Below are 7,488 nucleotides of genomic sequence, written 5' to 3' on the forward strand. Positions count from 1 at the left end.
ACCGTTTGAAACTTTCCAGACTATATTCCTATTGGGCGAAACGGTATACTTTCGAAATAGGATCACTGATGCTTTGTCGTAAATAGTAACTCGGATTACGATGAACTTCATTATTGCAATTCGCTTCAAAACTAGTAGAGAGCAAGCAATGTATTGTTAATTATAGAAAAAGAAGTTCGAGAATCTTTTCCAAATGTTTAAATGGCCTTGAGAATATATTTAACGCTAATGATATTTAATGTGACTGGTGAAAGATCATTTTCTAAACTATTCATTATTAAAAATGTGTTGCGAACATCCATGACACAAGAACGTTCATAACGTTAAATTATTCAACAGTCATGACTCATGAGTACAGAACGTGATGTATTACGTGAAATAAATATCGAAGATATAATAAAGAATTCTGCAGATAAAAAAGCACGAAAATGTTTTATACAGTATAATTTTTTATAAGTTTGCTTTATTTAATTTAAACGTATTACGTTTAATGTATGTTGTCTATATTTTATAAAATAAAGAGTTATTTAATTAAATTTATATGAATTTATAAGAATGTTTTAAGCTTTAACACCTTTACAATAATAAGAAAAATTTTTAAAAACATATTTTTTAAGTACAGTAATTTGTATAAATTTTCTAAATCATCAAATTTGCCTACTCTTAGGGACCCACCAGTGGCCAAGCGGTCTTCGTTCCCTGAACACTAGGAGTTCAGTCGTATGTTCGTATCTCGCTCTGACAGGTTGGCCACGTGGAGTTTTCCTGATTTTCTCCACATCTGTAACACCTAAATAGGGGCCAGTTTACCTTAAAAAGACCTTCCGGAAGGCATCCCCTACGCAGATCGCCCAAGTGTTGCGTTGCCATAACTAACTAAGCAAACAGCCTACTCTTAAAGGGCACTCCACCTTATTTGTGCCTATGATTGTTCAATATGGCGCTGCTCTCACCAAATTCCATTTCATATTTACCACTATTTGCGCGAAATATATCAAATCTATTGAAATATGATCCTGTTGATATTTCTTCAACAGGAAAATATAGCAAGTGTCTTTCTCTATAAGTCTGCAATAAACAAACATAATTTTTGTTCAAAAGCAAGTACAGTAGAGCGTCGTTTATCCGAATCGATTGGGGACTGGGGTTGTTCGGATAACTTATTTTTCGGATAACCGATTATGTACGAAAAAATATATTAACCTATCCCATGTTGAAATTTTTCTCCGTTGCGTGTTGCTTCGCGTTGAATTTTCGTCGATGTTAAGCCTAACGTAAACTTTTTAAAATAATAATCATGGCAATTGTATCGTAAAAAATTATTTCTTTATTTTTTGCAAACAAAATAAATATATTGAAAAATATAAAAACAAAAAAAATTATACTTTACAAGTTAATCTAGTATCAAAAACGTTCGATTCAGCACCACACAGTCCTCAGAAAAACACCACACAAATGTGCCAGTGCTGCCAGCTAAAACACACACATCAACAAAAAAAATATTGGAGTAGCCCAAGATATAGCCAAAGATTGCAGCGCCACAGCACTAGCGAAAATTTAAATTTGCCGACTGGAATGCTTTCGGATAACCGGCTTTCGGATAAACGACGCTCTACTGTACTTCTAAAAGCAAAATACAGTAGACCCCCTATAAAACGGCATATAATGCAGATTCATATATAACGGCGAAAAAAATTGCGACCGTATTCGTTTAAACACGCTAAAAGAAACTCGTAAAATGCAGTAAAACGTCATCGCCGACTCGTGTCGCGACAGGATTGGTCGAATCTAGGTCAATAGCCGATATTGCACAAACCGTTGAGTTTAAACGAGCAGCGGACCTACTAAAAACCATTTATTATTTAACGGATATAAAAATTATATTTATATTAATGATGTTTCCAAAGTTCAGCGAATTTTTAGCAGAAAAATAATTTATCAGGAAACACGTACCCACCGTTTGATGAGCCGCTCCACGACGAAAACAAGCTTAAGCAATGGCGTCGTCGAACAGTGCACACTCGGTAAGTGTTCACTGTTCGATGACGCCACAATTTTTTGTTTATAGCATAATTTATACGGATTATTTCCAAAAATTATACGTGTTTTGGAAATGTTGAATCAAATTAGTCTAGAATCGATTAATTTTATGGAAGAAAACCTTTCAAATAGCCGTAGTCCGTAAACTGCATACGTGCCGGGCTGTGATTGACTCATGTATTTAAGAACTCGTAGAACATGAATTTCATAAAAAGCGGAACGCATCTACCGTGTTATAGGGGGTCGACTGTAGCTTTATTTCCCTTTCCTTGCAGTTTCTTGCGCAGTCATGTCCACCATAAAATAAAATTTTTGTAACCAATCGTGATAATTGAGCTCAACGTAGTTGCGTTGAGCTCAATAATGTTGTCAATAATCGGTTTGGCAACCTCGTTGTTAATATATTACCGTAAAATGGGGCAAAGAATGAAATGTATTCATCTTGTGTCTTCTAGATCAGCGGTCGCCAACCTTTCTGACCTCATGGACCACTAAATTCATAATTTTGAATCCCGTGGACCACTATCATGAATATTTTTAAATTTATTAAACAATACAAATATCTCTAGAATAATGATCATTTGAAAGTTTCATTTTACTTTATTAATATGAGATTCAATTGTTTAATTGTAACAAATTAGAGAGGTTGCGACAGAAGTTTTCATCTCTAAAACGTGAACGTCGAACGTTGAGCGCTGCCATCTTGTAAGCCTAGAAGTTTGACAATGGCGTTTGGAATGACGAGCATGGTTCCAATGACGTTACAGAAGCCATATCTAAATCTAACCTAACCACGTTTTAGAGATGAAAACTTCGGCGCAACCTTTCTATTAGTGTGAAGTTTGTTGCTGCTTGTTTGAAATAAGTGTATGGATTCTTGGCATTTTCCACGAAGGACGACAATCGCACTCACATTATTTATTATTGATTATTGAATTATTTATATTTCGTGTTTGGTTTTAGATTCTAATAAAAAGGCAACCTAGCATTTTGCATTTCTTTCGTAATACTTCGCGTTATTTTTAATTGATCAATATCCAAATTTCTCCTTGACCAACAAAATTTTCTCGTGGACCATCAGTGATACACGGACGACCGCAGCCCTAGATAACATATTGTTTGCAATGAATACTACTCATTTGTAAGACTGACCAGTTGCCAAAAAAAAAATTAAATAAAAAAAATTTAAAGGTATCAAATTTTAATGTCAAATAGTCTTTACCAAATAAAAATCTTACTTTTTTTTTTATTAAAAATGTTGTTCATCATTTTCATGCTTAAGTCAATAGTTTTTCCTATTGATGATTCTTTGAATTAGCTGCTAAGAATTGCTATCCGCCCTTAACGATAGACTTTTGGTGTGTAGTAATCACAATTATCTTTCTTTTTCTTACCACTCATTTTTAGTGGGCTATAAGATGGCCTGAAGGAATATTTACGAGTATTTTAAAATTAATGCAAAACTATGTTTTGTGGAAGATAACTGACAACTAAAAGTAAACGTTTCAAGACAGCAACGTGTGCTTGCGTAATTCAGTACTGCCAACAGTTTTTGATTACAGTTGTCAATTTAACTAGTTTCTTGCTAGATTTAGTGGATTTATGAACAATCTAGCTATGCAAATTACCTAAATTAGGCAAATCGCCTAGCTATTTTTATAATGCTATCTAGAAATAAAAAAAAAATCAAACAATTTTAATGGAAACAATATAAATATTTTTATTAAATGTCTAGCTATAAATTTGGATTTTGAGTTGGCAACACTATTTTTGATTCAGTTTTTATGTAAAATAATTAATAGTGTATAAATTACTTTTCAGAAACTTCGGAAATAACCAGATTTTAGTATTTTTCAAAAAGTACTAAAAATAGCTGTTTTTTGTTGTAGTAATACTTTAGTACTTGATAATTACTAATGGTACCAAGAGTGGTACGTTTGTACCAGTTGTGGCAACGTTGAGACAGACTGGAGTGGGATATGACGGACATGCGCTTTAGAAGTAGGAATGAATCTTCACGATGATTGGCTGCAGATATCACGTGATTTAAACGTCACTGTCTCATTTTCCTCTAGAATCCCGTGATTGCATTATATACAGTCCATATAAAAATGGTCCGAGAAGCTAGTACAGTAGAGCATCGATTATCCGACTCAATTGGGGACTCAGGTTGGTCGGATAACTGAAAAATCGGATAACCGAAAAGAAGGGAAAAAATACATTATGGGTGCATATACTTTTCGTTTTGTATAGATCGATCTGTAAAATCGGATCAGTCCTTGTCACGTGATAGATAGCTTCTGTCATGGCGGAAAGTATACGAGTAGGATCGAAGATGACAGCAAGCTTAGGAATCATTTTAGAAATATTATCGGAATTAGATTCAGAATCCGAGGAAGAAGAATTAATTTTGGTTAATTATTTAACACAATATAAAAGTAAGAAAAAAACAAATCGGTATGCAAAATAACTATGTTTCAGAGGTTGCATTAGAATATAGTCCAAATGTTTTTAAAGAACACTTTCGAGTAAGTCGACTTACTTTCGAAAATTTACTGAAGGATCTTTTTCCCATTTTATGACAATCAAAAGAAATAGTAATAGGAAAAGGAAGAAATGCACTTTCAGCTTAACTTCGGCCATGGAAGCCGCCATCTTTAATCTCTTTTATCTGATCCAAACGATCCTACCCTCCGTAGGATTAGTTTGATCGAGATGCAGTTGATCCTAGATGGCGTTTGTATAGCAAATAGAGATCGATCGGATCACAGTAGTTCGTTTGTATACAAGATTTGTACGATCGAAGTGATCTTGGATCAGTTTGATCCCAAAAGTATACGCACCCTATTAGTAGAGTATACAGTAGAGCGTCGTTTATCCGAAAGCATCCCAGTCAGCAAATTTAAATTTTCGTTAAAATTTAAATTTATTGCTGTGGCGCTGCAATCTTTGGCTATGTCTTGGGCTAATCCAATATATATTTTTTTGTTTGTGTATGTGTTTTAGCTGGCAGCACTATCACTTTTGTGTGGTATTTTTCTGAGGACTGTGTGTCATGCTGAATCGAACGTTTTTGATAGTATATTAACTTCTAAAGTATAATTTTTTTGTTTTTATATTTTTTTAATGTATTTATTTTGTTTGTAAAAAACAAAAAAATAATTTTTAACGATACAATAGCCCCGATTATTATTTTAAAAAGTTTACGTTAGGCTTAACATCGACGAAAATTCAACACGAAGCGACACCAACGGAAAAATATTTCAACATGGGATAGGTTAATATATTTTTTCGTACATAATCGGTTATCCGAAAAATAAGTTATCCGAACAACCCGAGTCCCCAATCGATTCGGATAAACGACGCTCTACTGTATTAGGATATTAGTACTGTATATCCCATGTAATTAGTTTATTAGTATATCGCTATTAACCAACTTCGCGATAAATTTTCATCGATGTTAAGCCTAACAAATTTTTTTAAAAATAATAATCGTCTCTATTGTATCGTTAAAAATTATTTTATTGCTCACGAAACAAACCACTCATAATTAGAAAATTACGTCTCGTTTAAATACTGGCCTCCCTTCATAGGTCGAGCCGTTGATGCCAGCTAAAACACGCAAAAATTTAACAAAAATAATATTAAAGTAGCCAAGACATAGCCAAATATTGTAATGCCACATCACTAGCGGACATTTAAAATTTGCCGACTAGAACGGTCGGTTAACCGATGTGACAGTTAACCGGGGTCGGATAATCGATGCTCTACTGTAGTATGTTTTTTTCTAAGACTAAATCACAATGATGACGACTAACAATCTTAACCTTTTTAAGTTTTGATAAAGAAATTGTTGTGATCAAAGTGAAAAGGATGTGGAATTTATTAACTTGTTCACTTGTTGTTACTCAACTTGCTTCACATGTTTTACTTCAAATATTACTTACCCGTGATTATAAAAAATGTAAAAGAATTGCTTGAATAAAAGTAACATTGCTTTATAAAAAACTGAGTTTGTAAATTATTAAAATTTTAAAAAAGTAATAACGAAAATAGAAATAAACCTAAAGCACTGTAATGTCTTTTTGATTTTATATACAAAAGGACAAATAACAGTCACAAATTAAACTTTTTATTCAACTGCTGAGCAGACAATAGTTGACTTCGTTATACCTTCTTTCCTATGTTTAACTTTGAAATTCATATTTTTCTTGATTTCTGCCGGAAACTTGTGAAAGCGAATTTTCTGTTCATTATAATAATCTCCCTGTTTAAATTTACACTGGGGAAAAGAGCAACATCGTCCCATTGTTTTAATACAAAGTTAAAATATATCTACATGCGTTATCCTCGATTCGTAGCCATGTTTACATTTCACTAGCGCCACCAAAAAGTTGCATAAATGTTAACTACGGTACAGCAGAATTCCTTAATGTATTTTCGGAATGCTGAGCAGTGGGTGAAATCAACCTACTGACATAAGGAATCTGGAATAGAATCAGCTCCAAATCACCATAATTTGTCCTAAATAATACAGATCTTGGCATCGTTCCTACCCTTCATTCATGATCCGCTCTCGTATCAGACTCATCCTAAATAAACGAAATATAGCCGACCAAATACTGTACTGTATTTCTAAATGCAAAATTTCGGCATCTCTACGTAAATTATCTACTTACATCTATTGTACAATAAAAATTTTTGAATGGGCAGAATGATTGGTTTTACTTTATGGTTTGAAATTTTATTTATTAAAAATCTTTTAAATAATTAAATACTTCGTTGTTCCTTGAAATCTTATTCGAGTCGCATCACATCACGCTTCGTTCAATTGTGGAAAATAAATTATAGCCAAATTGTTACGCTATTATTTTCGACTCGAAAAATTATAATGTGCGATATCTTATGATCAAAATTTTTTCTAAATTATAGTATTTACAGCTTTAGCATTTGTCATTATCCAATGATAACGTTGCTCGTTCTAGTGTCAAATTTTCGTATTTTTTCCTGCGCTATAGCTTTACAGTTTCATTCTAAATCAACGTTATTGATCAGGTGGTCACGCAGAATTCTAAATCCTCTTTAGGTACTCAGGTTCAAATTTGATCTGCATTTTCGCAAAATTTTACGGTTGCTTCGTTTCCTACTCTATTCTCGCTGTGCGATCTCACTGCCGGTCACAAAATCGAAGCAAGAGCCATTAATTGGGACCTTGTTAAATCTCCGATTCCTTAATCAAAGTTAAAATATTAAAAAATTTCTTTGTAAATATTTGCGGTCATATTTGTGCAGCAGATAGCTACTTCGCTTACTTTATCTCAAGTTTCATTCTTTAAAAATATATTCATTTATCGAATAAATGTGAAACTTATAAACAGACCCTATTAAAAATTGCATATTTACGCATCAATTATTCGTATCATACCATTACGTAAAAAATTATAAGAC

This window comes from Centruroides sculpturatus, unplaced genomic scaffold (genome assembly GCF_000671375.1).
Source record: "Centruroides sculpturatus isolate CEXI.00-Female unplaced genomic scaffold, Cexi_2.0 scaffold333, whole genome shotgun sequence".
NCBI lineage: Eukaryota > Metazoa > Arthropoda > Arachnida > Scorpiones > Buthidae > Centruroides > Centruroides sculpturatus.